This window comes from Sphaerodactylus townsendi, linkage group LG12 (genome assembly GCF_021028975.2).
Source record: "Sphaerodactylus townsendi isolate TG3544 linkage group LG12, MPM_Stown_v2.3, whole genome shotgun sequence".
NCBI classification, from domain to species: domain Eukaryota; kingdom Metazoa; phylum Chordata; class Lepidosauria; order Squamata; family Sphaerodactylidae; genus Sphaerodactylus; species Sphaerodactylus townsendi.
The window spans coordinates 32,641,224-32,654,567 of record NC_059436.1 but is presented as its reverse complement, the minus strand read 5'-3'; the positions used below and the strand labels follow the sequence as shown (position 1 = coordinate 32,654,567).

General features: G+C 42.0%; 1 protein-coding gene across 3 annotated transcripts in view; it reads right to left on the bottom strand.

The window, feature by feature from the left end:
- Window positions 1-6,260, bottom strand: part of NEK6 (NIMA related kinase 6) — an 80,199-nt gene extending 73,939 nt beyond the window's left edge. The window contains exon 1 of one of the 3 annotated variants that reach the window (XM_048513368.1): window positions 5,971-6,260. The gene's annotated coding sequence lies outside the window, so the exon portion shown is untranslated. The remainder of the gene's footprint in view (window positions 1-5,970) is intronic. The other 2 variants (XM_048513365.1, XM_048513366.1) reach the window with 2 other exon arrangements.
- Between the last annotated feature and the right edge of the window lie 7,084 nt (window positions 6,261-13,344).

Sequence of the window (13,344 nt, the reverse complement as noted above, 5' to 3'; positions counted from 1 at the left end):
TGGGTAGTTTTCTGGGCTGCCCTGTTTATTGAGGGGACAGGATGCTGGAAAACATTTGGCAATCTTCTTCTGGGTCTTATACTTGCTTGTTCCCCTCAATCCCACCATACAGGCCTAAGCTCGGAAAGTTCCTTTCATCCAACCATTCAGCTCAACTCTTGCCCCCCCCCCCCGAAGGCCTGACAACGCCCCCCCCACACACACAGAGTATCTTCCTGCAGAAGAATGTAATCATCCCTCTGCTTTCTCCTTCATCCCTGCAAACTGTGCCAGTATGTCCTTGTCTCCTTTGACCCTGCCTACATACCAGGTGCCTGCTAGGGTGATGACTTTATGCTGTCACCAAGCCAGGAAGCAATTAGCCGTTCCCAGCTCTTCCTTGGCTGCACTGATGGTGGCACCTCCCACGCTGCCAATGGGACTTTCTGCCGGTCTTGGATCCGCTGGACATGTTAGGCCACCGCTTCAGGTGTGGCAGGAGGATGGAACCAACAGACAGCTGCTTCACAGGCCACATGAGTATTCTTGACAGGCCAGATGCAGCCCAAGGCCTGAATGTTCATCACGACTGTTCTATCTTTCTCTCCATTATTTTAAAATTTTACTTAAGGCTGTTCTACTTGCCACCTTTCCACCCGAATACAGCTCCCGAGGCAATTAAATGTGGATATTAATTCTGCAGTATTTATTAAGATCTTTCTGATGTACTAATGAAAGCACTGGATGAGTCAAATAGATCTGCATGTTCACAGCACAAGTCTGGAAATAGAAGGCCCCATTTTAGAGCACATACAACAAGCTGGACTGAGAGGTGATGACTATTTTAAAGGTTATAATCTTTTTAGTTGACACACACCCTTTAAAATAACATGCTGCAGCCGGGATCACAGGAATATTCAAGCCACCTTTTACTTAACATTACAATAAGAAGTTAAAACAATCAACTTTAACTTGTGGTTGTGGGTTTTCTGGGCTGTATGGAAATGGTCTGGTAGTTCAAGCTCCTAATGTTTCACCCACACCTGTAGCCAGCATCTTCAGGGGCATGTCACAATGCCAATCTACTCTAATGTATGGAAAATGGCAAACAGTGCTACCTCAGACAATACTAAATACTTGGATCTTATTTACTTCGGGGGAATGGAAATTATTTACCCACTGAAAATATCTTTTTTTCCCCCCAGCCAGTGTCTTTACTCTTATCCCTATTTGCCCCACTGGAATTCTTAACACTTGCCCAGATAACACATGTTGAGGGGAATACTTCCTCCAAATTTAGCTCCAAAAGCAACTAAAGTATGGTCACAAGCACCCATAAAGCATGATACAACTAATTGTGCGTGATTTCATCCTGAAGCACACAAAATGATCAATTTGCCAGTAATTGCATTCCCAGCTCTTTTATTCAGAGTCGTCTATATTAATATGACAGGTATTTCACACAGAATATAATTCATAATATAGGAAGATTAAGTGCTAATCAAAGTAATACCAGGCAAGTTTCCGAAGCAGTTTGTGCCTCTAAGTATTTCTTTGAACGCTAATGGGTTGTTTGCTCAGTGTTAGTTTCCCATTAGAGTCCACAAGTTTGCTTTTCATCACCAATCACACTGTTGGAACTAAATAAATGTTAAATATTAGAAAAACATCGAACAAATCCTGCTGTCATCTCAGCTGTAGGTTGTTTTTTGCATCACAGTGCCTTCTGTCTTCTACTGAGATTATATGCAGAGACCAAAACAGCAACCAGTTCCTAAAGTGACCACTCATTATTGAGAAACAAGGAAAAAATTACACATTTACAGTTATTCTTTCAATTTCTACTTGGGCAGACCATTTAGAAATCTCATTTCTATCTAATTGCTTTCCCCCCAGGGATCTGCAACCTGTGGCTCTCCAGATGTTCATGGACTACAAATCCCATCAGTCCCTGCCAGAATGACCAATTGGCCATGCTGGCAGGGACTGATGGGAATTGTAGTCCGTGAACATCTGGAGAGCCAGAGGTTGCAGTCCATGCAACGTACAAAATAGTCACCATTTTCTGTTTTAAGTTACATGGATTGTGATACATGTCCCTTACTTTTGGAATATACTGAGTTTAATTAGACAGGTTCAGTGAGTAGACAGGATCACAACGTATAAGAATATTATCCCAGGGAAAGTACAGCATAGTGAGTATCACACATACTAAGTATTTCACTGTACAAATTAAAAACTTTTAAAATGCAATGATAATACAATGACACAAAAAGAAAATATATTTCAGGGCATGTATGCTCCATTTTTTTTTTGAAGCACGCTTTTATTGGCATAGAATATGCTCCATTTGGTCTAATTAATGTCTTGAAAGCAATGTTAGGAGAATCCTACCAATATACTCTGAATGCTACTAAGGTGTCTTCAATGGAAAGTGGGGTTTTTTTTATCATACTATTAAGAGTCTCTGATTTGGAGAGGTTTGGTCATCCTTCTACTCATAAAACCCTTAAGGTTCTTTCTACTTTGAAGAATTGCATGCTATTGCAGTTCTAGAAGACTCAATCCCAAGCCTGATGAGGTGCAATTTTTTTTGCACCAACATTTTATGTATAGGCTGGAGCATCCATACACAGCAAGGAACCCCTTAATCTGCCATGCAGAGGAATAAGAAAGCAGAGCAGGCAGCAAAGGAGATCTAATTTTAAATTCTTCCCAAGAAGCTGTACAGTTTGTTGCATAATTCTGTTAATAACAAATTAAGATAATAAAGAACACTGGCTTTCATGAGGTAATTTAATCCTCCTCTCAGAAATGTCTGTTTTTAAACAGCTATATTGTGTAAGGGGACATCTGTCTAAAGCATGTATTTTAACAGCAGTGACAGCCAACCAACACTAGCTTTTTAAAATGCTGTCTGATACCAAACCAAAATATTGCCCTGGGTTTTTTATTTTTACAAAATTTCAACCAAAGGAATCTCATTCATAATAAACATATTAGTTCATAATTGTACACAACAACAAAGCAAAGGAGTCCATCTCAGCTCACTTCTCAATCATGAAACATGTTATCTGATGATCAATCCAACTTCTCTCACTCTCACACACACACTCTTCCATTAAAATCTTTGGGAAATTATTAATTCCCTCCTTATCCTGAGTTACATTCTGTCCGATATACACTGTTAGTTCCATTTGGCTGCCCCATTATGTTACACAGTAATGTTAAATCTCAGATAATTTCTGTTCCCAACAACTACTGTCCCTCCCATGAGAACAAGTGTTTTGCCTGCTTACTCCTATGTGTCCATTTATCAATTTATTTGGAATGCTGTTCTACAAAGTGCTTCACTATTCTCAACCTTTAAGAAATCTTAGGCTCATTCCGCACATGCAGAATAATGCACTTTCAAACTGCTTTCAATGCTCTTTGAAGCTGTGCGGAATGGCAAAATCCACTTGCAAACAGTTGTGAAAGTGGTTTGAAAACACATTGTTTTGCGTGTGCGGAAGGGGCCTCAAAGTGGCTTACAATCTCCTCCTCCCCCCCTCCTCACAACTGACACCTTGTATATAAAGTATATAAAGCTGAGAGTTCTGAGAGAACTGTGACTGGTGCAAGGAACTCAGCAGGCTTCAAATAAAGGAGTCAGGAAACAAACCTGGTTCTCCAGATTAGAGTTCACCACTCTTAACCACTACACCGACAGTGAGAAGGATAGGGACTAACACTACCTTGTCAGGAAATCTGTAGTTGCTTGATTGAGTGTACTCCCAACAGCAGTAAAAGAACCGCTGAGGATGATCAGGAGCTTGTTTCAGCATAATGTCATAATTGTATTTTATGCTCATTGTTGCCCTACCATGAATTGCCAGGAAGAGACACAAAATAAGTAAAATCAAAACTGATCCCCTTTCTTCTGTCGTTTCCTTGTATTCTCTGTACATTTTCACGCTAAATCTAGTTTCATTTACTATGATACTATATGAGGAAATCTAAAACCGGTCTACATAAAATTTCCAATGTGATTTAAGTGTATTCTTATGGTCTTTACAGTGAGGTTTGTTGATCAGAATTGCTCAACGGTGCAGGTTCAAGCTTCAGATAATTATGGATGCCTCGCTACCTCTCTTATCAGCCCCTTGCCAGCACGGCCAATTTGGCCATGCAGGCAGGGGCTGATGGGAATTGTAGTCCATGAACATCTGGAGAGTCGCAGGTTGCAGACCCCTGATCTAGGGGAATAATTTCTGTTGACAGTGCATGGTCCATGATTCACACAATGGACAGGCCATCCTTGCCTAGTGAAGAACAGAGGTCTGTAACCTAAAGGATAAAGGGCAAAAGCATAGCTCAGAGGCAGAGACTACACTGCATAAATAAGGTTGAGGGTTCAATCCACGGCATTTGCAGTTATAAGGATTTAGATAGTAGGGCAAGATCTTTCAAAATCTCTAGAGATCTGCTGCCAGTCTGAAAAGAGAGCATTAAACTAGACAGACCAACAGTATGATAAGTCAGTTCCTGTCAATTTTTAGCAGTGCTAAATGTTTATAATTTAAGACCCTACTCATAATAAAAAGGCTAATTTACAATGCTAATTCTCATTTTAAAAACCACTTTCCAAATAGCATCTGTGCCATTAATACATATGAATGTATGGATCTGTATATGTATTTATTTATTTATAATACTTATCTGCTGCCCTTCCTCTTGCAGGCTCAAGGTGGCTTCTGACATTTTAAAATACAATCAGAAACATACAACCATAAATAATAACAATTTAAAACCCAGATGGTGAGTAAGATCAGAGTCCATTAAAACAACACAATTAAATAATTAAGTTAAATACACATACACCCAGAAACATACATAAATCACACTTAAAGAAAAGAGACAGCACTGTGAGGAGGAACCATCCCTCAACTGGTCTGAAGTTGAAAATCCTTTGGTGACAGGAGCGAAGAGAATCCTGCCCCCAAATGAGTTGAAAACAGGCCACAAAATCCAAGAACATGCCATCAGCCATCATAGCAAATGCATAAGAGAAATAACATCAGGTGACTGTCCATTTCCTACTCATGGCTCAGCTGCATGTAGGAGATCACTTGATTTGTACAACAGTGATGATGCCATGTGCCTCTCCCAAAGTACAGTGTAATCAGCCACCAAAACCCCCACTTCGATGCACATGGCACACCACACTAGTGCACCTACTGGGGTGCAGCAAAACAGCCCCAGCAAAGACACTGGAGAGGACCTCAGAAGCTACACACCCACTCAGGACTAGCATATGCAAAAAATAGCCCATGTTACATTTCAGAACCAACCAGGAACCCAGATTAGAAATGAAAGAAGAATAAGTGGGGTACAGGCAGATCCACAGCAAGGATGCAAGAGGAATGGGTACAAGACAACAATCCTGTCCAGGAGTGAGGGGGGAAGAGACCCTATGTGTCTTAGGTAACAAAGTAAACAAAAAAATATGGCCCATTAAAAGGTCCCACAAAACACTTCTAATAGTAGCAACCCTTTCTCAAACTAAACTATGGATTCATTATTTTTAATTTTCCCATATTGTTTTTGAGCTTTTATACCTTTTACGTTTCTTCTATTTAATCAACATGACTACTTTTAGATACGCATGTTTAAAAAGTCTAATATTTTCCCGCTTTACGAATCAGAGGATGTAAGCCGCCTTGAGCATGATTTATTATTGAAAGACGAGATAAACATTTAAGAAGTGAATGCATAAACAATACGAAGAGTGGCGTGGAGAACGGGGAGAGATGCGTACAGAAGGGGGAAGGGGCAAAGCAAGGCACGAAGGACACCTGAGGGAGCTTTTTGCAGAGAGAAAGGGGGCACCTTAGTTGCAAGGGGGTGAAAGCAAAGCACTAGGCGGGGTGGAGGGGAGGTGTGACGTGCCCGACCCCATTCCTTCCATCCTTCCTGGGAAACAGCCAAGACGAGGCCTCCTGCCCTTACCTGCTGCTTCTAGAAGGGAGGTGTTGCGGCTTCTCGGGCCCCGCGCCTCGGGCAAGCAGGCGGGCGGGCGGGCAAGGAGTCCGGGACGCAACTTCGACCCGCTCGTGCTCGTCCGCGCGCTCCCAATCCCACCCCCACTCGGTTTATGCACTCGGACTGACCGACTCGTTCTCGCTCGCTCACGCACACGCGCGTCCCCTCGCGCGCGCAGCCGTTGAGGACGCGAGCTCGCCCACCCGTCGCTCTGTCGGTCCTCAGCTGCCACGCAGGCCTCCCTTTGGTCCCGCCCACTTTCTCGCTTCTTCGGAAACGAGTTAGCAAGCGGGTGAGCGCGCGCGCGTGCATGCAGCCCTTCGCTCCCCTCCCGCCGCCACTACCAAACGACTCGGCAAAGGGGCGTGGCTTGGGCGTGGCTCCTCTGGCTACCTTCTTTCCCTAAGACAAGGAGGGGAAGCAAAGCGGAGAAGGGCGCGCGCAGGGGCGGTGGAGGGGGCGGGCCGACTGGGTTTTTCCTATTTTATCTCAGGTGCCAAATTAGGGCGAGTGTTCGCCTTTTCTTCGAGTTCTTGGTCCTGCGGGGCATGACGTGTATTTCCTCTGGAGGCCGCTCCTTGGCTTTACTCTGCAGTCCCGCGCTTTATGTATTTATTATTTATCTGGAGTGGTGTTCATTGTTTTCCCTGCAGAGTCTTGAAGCTATTTTGTAGCTGGATAATTGAACTCTTAAGTAAGAAGCAGAGATTTTTAAAAACCCAGCGACATAAAATCGGCGAGACTTTTTTTTAAAGCCTGATCTAAGTAGCTAATAATAATAATTTTTAAATAAGGATGGCAGAAAACAGCGTGATAAAAGTCTGATGAACAACTTGCCAAAAAGCAGTATATGCAAGTGCACCTCTAACAAAACTGCTGTTGAATCAGAAGCATGAGAGCAAATTTGACTGCAGATTTGACAGTTTGCAATTAATATACTTGTGTATTTATGTAGGACAGGAAGAAGCTTAATACAGGAGGGAAGACTTTTTTTCAACATTCGTAAATGAATTAGTACTATAAACCATGTATTCCAGTCATTCTCTTTCTAATTTTAGAAAGGCAGTTTTCAAACACAGTCTCTGGAACTGAAACCTCCCATAAAGTTCCCATAAGAATTGAAAGTATTAAGTGGTATTTAAGATTATGTTACCAGGTATAATTGAGGTTCTGTTTTGAGAAAGATGGTTTAGTGCATGCTAGGCCTTGTGTCAAGAAACCTTGTGTTCCTTTTCTGCAGTGCAAAACTGAACCTATATGTTTTGCACAAGGCCTTTTAAGGCACATTGTATTATGACTTCTTTACCAAATTTCTCAGGGAAAAAAGTGCACATTGGAAGATGACAGGAGAGAGAATGGTGACTATTAGTATGAACAGGCCATGAATACAAACATAAACAGTATTCTTTTTAAACTATTCTGTTCAAACAAAAAGTATCATAATTTAATTTTATTCCATTTATACTCTGCCCTTCCCCAGCAAAGCCAGGCTCAGGGTAATTTCCAACATATTACAGTCAGTTAATCAACATGTACAGTAATAATACTAAAATCACTTCAGTTAAAATACTAGTATGTTGTTCTTTCTTCATAACAGTATAGCAGCCCAAATATTGTTCAAATATGAATTACAGGAGGAATAATAAAGCAATATCCCAAAATGAATGACCATGGCCATATTTATTTATTAGTGGGTTCAACAAAGAAAGGGGGGAAAGTAGGGGAAAAGGGGATGAAAAGAGAGAGAAAAGAGAGAAGGGAGGGGAAAGGGAAGTGAAGGAGGGGAAAGGAGAAAAGGGAAAATGTATGGACTCACTGTCCTCAACCATATGCCTGGTAGAATACCTCCATCTTACAGGCTGTGTGGAACTGAGCTAAATCTAGAAAATTAAATCTAAAAAATTATCTCCACCTATGATGCCAATAAATGGCAAGACTTATCGCTCTATATATGGAGTCACTCCAAAGTATTGCGGGGAAAAGACCCTCCACAAGATTTGAAGTTTACATGCTAAAGCACTGTGCTCTAACTTAATGTAAGTTACGTTCAATGTTCTTAAACGGACATTCCCATCTTCTCTGTAGCCACTGGGACTGAAATTTTCATGAAAAAATTTCCATTCCACCCAATTACTGCCAGAGATTGAAGCTTTCATTGGCTAACTGAACTCCTAATAATACAGAATGTGGGTGCACACACAGCTAGCTTCTTCAAGTCAGTAAACTCTTGCTTCCTCAAAACTGACATGCAACATTCGGAAAGATCTATTTGTCAGCTGTATCCTGTGAAGTTGAGCTCTTAAGTTCTCCTTTTGCAGCTCCTTCTTTCCATGCACGTACAGGAAACATACAGCCGGCTTCCCCAGAATGTCTGCCTGTTGCAGGCTCTGTTCTCATATTTCTGTAAGGTCTGAGTCCCAAAGGAAGCATTAATGCTAGAGGAATGCATGCCAGCATGTGACTTGTGTGAAAAGAACTTGAGAGGAAATAAAACTCAAGAAAACTTCTCAGGATCACTGTGGGAAACACCTCTGATTAAGATTTGTGGGTCAATTTTATAATTTTAAATTGATATAGAATCTTTAAAAGGGAAGAGGTAAAACAAGCTACAGGCTTGGTATTCAAAAAGATAAAGCAACCTAGACAGGTCATGTGATCCAGGAAAGAAATCTGGGCCAGCTGCCTGTAGATCTCATCAGGGGAATATGTAACTGATGGCAAACAGTGTATATGCGTGTGCGCATATGTACACACACACACACATATATACACACATACATATATACACACACACATACAGAGAGAGTGTGCATGGGTGAGAGAGAGAGTGAGTGAGTGAGTGCATGGACTAAAAGACTGCTATGCAGGAAAACTCAAATGGGAAATACTGCCATGCAAGAAAATATGATGGGAATACTGTGGGTTTTTAGAGTTTGCTTACTTGTTCAGTAGAAAGTCTTTTATTCTGTTTAGGCAAGAAAAAATACTGTACTAGGAAGCAGATTTGCAAAATGGCTGAGAGAAATGTATAGGATCTAGAGGGATCACGAAACTGTACATCTGTCTTCCTGCCAACTCCCATTTTGAAACGGACTGTTGTCATTGTCAGCATCAGGCCAACTCCACTCTGCCCAGGAACATCCTGACTTGAGGATAGCACTCTCACTTGACATTTATCTGCAAATGTATGGACTGTCACCGTCCTCAACTATATGCCTGTTCATCGGAACTTACGGTTCATTGTTCATTGGAACTTACAGTTAACTATTGCCCAGAGGACCATTTCCTCCACACCTGTCTCCTTGTGGCTTACTTTGACTGTAGCTTCCAGGTATGTCAGCTAAGCATTACCAATTGTGTACTTCCTCTCAGAGCTGAGCAGAACGTAGTTCATTTTCTATCCAGGCATTTTCCAGTTCCAGAGAAGTACACTAGGTTCCTTGAGGTTATTCTCTTTTCAGGAGTTGAACAGATAGATCAAAGTGGAGCTCCTGGCCACCACAGTTTCTTTGTAAATTGATATAAGCCAACTAAACTTAATTAGAGCTCCCAGTCTCTAAACAGAGTTGGTCCAGGCAAGTATTTGGATGGGAGACCTCCAAGGAATATCAGGATTGTGACGCAGAGGCAGGCAATGGCAAACCACCTCTAAACGTGGGTCGTTGTAAGTCCAATGAGATTTGACAGAAAAAAGCCCCCTAGTTTTTCAGCAGGCAAGAAACTCAAAAGCAATATAAATATATTGAAACAAAAATATCAATGGCAGAATCAACAAATTTAAACCACAGTTAGCAAAAAATACCAAGTATCCCAATCACCTGGATGAATAAATGGGGTTTTTAAAGGCTTCTTAAAAGCACCATCAGTCCTGGCTTCAGCAAATTGCAACAGGGACTTGGCCCTATTGCTTGGGGAATCCCACAAGTTCATTCAGTAGACGTTCCCATTCTTGTATGTGGTTGTTCTTGGAGAATTTATGTGACTGAGTTTGAATGGCTTTTCCTCATTTTAAATATATCTTTTAGGGGAAATGGCTAGATGAATTGTAACACTTGAAAATCTAATCTCTGTATATCGTAATCTCAGCATGACGTCGGAGATAAGGGTGAAGGAGCAAAAAGCCCAAGCCTGTCTCTTTCAGATTATCAAATATTGGCAGATTTGTGACTGTGTGTCTTCAGCTGCTCACCCCTCCAAAAGATCTTGCCCTTCATAAACAAGCTCTGTGCAGCCCATTTTGCAGTTGGTTTCAATCCAGTTCCCTTGCAACCTCAAATTCTCTCTGGTCCTTGAGCTCTCAACAATGCTTAAATCTTCATTTAAAAAAAAAACCACACTCACAGTACTGAATTTTGGCAATTACAGTCATTCCTTTGTTTTATTTTGTCCCCTTTCCCCCACTTAAATTGAAGCCAGATTAACGAGTTGTGACTTTAACAATGCAACCCTCCCCTTATTTTTTTCCCCCCTAACATTCTTCCTCCCATTCCAAGTGTTTTTGGGCAAGTTTCTCTGGAATGCACAGATTGGCTCCAGTTCCTTGTGCGCTGGCTGCTGTTGTTTGGAGAGAGTTGGCTGAGGCTTTAGCATTCACAGCCAGATGTTACAAATGTGACCCAGCCAGAAGCAGCGATGTGCCCACCTTCTTGCTCCAAGCTGTGAAGCACCATGTGGGACCTCACTAGACTCCTTGGAAATCAGAATTATATTTTGCTTGCTAGTTACAAACCAGTAGTACAGGCTCATCTGCAGCAGCTGCCATGAGCCCTGAAGGGATAGGCAAGTTATAAATGTTTTAAAATAAATAAAAATCTGCAATTCCCTCCAAAGGAGAGCCAGGTCTTTCTTGTTGACTGATGTTCTGTGCTGAAATAGCCCGGATTCTGGTCCCGATTCTCCCCCATCACTTTAAGATTTTTAAAAAATCAGCTCTCGATGCAGTTAAGGAAACTTTACAAGTTTTGTAGTAGAAGCAAGGGGCGGAGATTTAAAGCATAAAATAAGAACATAAAGTCACCCTCTGGACTAACCATCAGGCTGTTAATGATCTGGTGCTCATAGTGCGATGCCGTTTTTTTGGAAACCCATCAGAAGTAAGAGCAGACTTATCCTGCACTGGCCACTTTTGAAATTCCTTGCTGTGTGTTCCCTTATGAGTTCCCAGGGAGCAGCGATTATATACCCAGCTGCTCTAAATATTAAATAAATACAGCCAATGGTGTGGCCCATAACAAGTAACCAGGACAGATCTGTCTCCCAGATGTAAGGGCATTTGGCTGGGGAGGTATTTTTGTCCAGATATCCCTGATATAAACGACAGAGATCACTTAGGAAAAGCTGTGCTTCAATAACTAGATCGAGATCCTGCATATCAGGCAAACAATAGCTTCATTGCTGTTTCAGTAGGCCCAGGGATCTAGTAGAAGTGCTGGAAAAGAAGCAGATACTTGAATGCTCCAAGCAACGATGAAATACTCATTTGTTTCAGGAAACTTTTGAGGCGGCCCCCTATATTTAGGGGGAAATATTCAAGGCGCAACAGCCATCCTGACTCCTCTTACCACCAGTACATGTTGATCGGGCTAGAGCTGATGAGAGCACCATTCTAGACCCTATTTAGATTACATATGTGTCAGGCAGGGGACAGGTGATGATATAGAATAGGCTTGTTTGCAGTTCATTAGTGACAGGAACACCTAGGTAGAGCTGGGAAGCCACCAGAATGGTTTAATCCACTTTGGTGCCTGTGCAATGAGTTGCTAATATTAGATACATGGTTCAATGGCAACCAGAACACTAAATATGTGTGATTTGAATTGGCATTTGCTAGAGTTGGTAAGCAAAGAAAAAGGAAAGAAAATTTCTGTACAGGTCAATTTGTAAAGCTTGCCAGAAGAAGGCATTGTTTACACAAGTAAAACACATTTTATGTTTATTGTTAATATCCCAATCTGGAAAGTTTTATTTTGCTTTTTACAATACTTAAGATTTTGAGGAATCTGGTAACATCATTATGCAGATCAGATCCACTGCAAGCCTGCATGTGTGTGAGAGGTTTTGGCTATGTAAATGGTAAGAGATTCCTGCCTTGTCCAGTTCCAGAGGGACAAGCATGTTAGCCTGCCGTTGCAAAAACAGAGAAGTGCTGTGGTACCTTTAAGGCAGAATAATAGGTAGTGGCAGGAGTTTGTTCGTGGATGGGGGTCTGTTTCATCAGATGCTTCTTACAGTGGCAGAAAGTTGGATGAATGGGGAGGGGGGGGTTGTCTTGGAAGTTCTTTGGAACCAAGTCTAACCTGATCATGTGAAGATCGAAGCCGTTGCCTCAAGTGGCAGATTTGAAACAGATACGGATGGTGCAGCCTTTCTTATTCCTTCTCAATACTAATTTTTTTGATAATCAGGTCCAACTGGAGAGCAATTAGAAACAATGCATTGTCGAAGGCTTTCATGGCCAGAATCCACTGACTGTTGTGGATTTTTCAGGCTATGTGGCTGTGATCTGGTAGGTTTTGCTCCTAACATTTTGCCCATGTAGGTGCCAGTCATAGATGCAAAATGTTATGAGCAAAACCTATCAGATCACAGCCACATAGCCCAGAAAACCTACAACAGCCAGATTAGAAACAGACACCAATTTTGAGAGAGCACAGAGTATGAGCTACTAGATGAAGATGACTTGCTGGCACTAGCTCATTCCATTGCCACATATAATGGAATGCAAGCACTGCCCTATCTTGCTTCTGGTCTGATGTTTCAGGTCACCAGTGCAGATGGGCAGCCAAATAAGAGGGGAAGAGCAGGAATGAGAAGCAGATGCCACTTAGGCTGGTGGGGTTTTTTTTCCCAGTCACAAACCGTTTGGTCCCATTGAGCCAAACACCCTATGCACCCCCTGCCCCCCACTCCCTCTTTTCACTGCCAGAGCAATGTCTGGCAAGCTCATTCCTTTCAAGTGCTGTAGATAATTAATTTTGGGTTTTTTTAACAGCTGCTTTTCATGCATCATTTAGAATTTGTGATGCAAATGGACAATCTATGTGAAATGCCCTTGACTAATTGAGCAAAGTGGGGGAGGTTATGCAGGAGGCAGGATCAGTGACCTCCTTCATCTGACAATATGATTCTGGAGTTGTAATTGGCTGGCTCAGTGGAGCTCAGGAGACCAACTCCACATGTCTGAGTCTTTGTTCCTGCTTCAGTGTTGTAAGACAAACCAGGGGTACAGAGTCAAAAGTTAGCCCTGGATAATCCAGGTGGGCATCCCATGTCTGAAGCATGAAGCCATCCATGAGAAGTTCAATGCACAGCCAGATACATGTACAGAGTATACTTTCCATT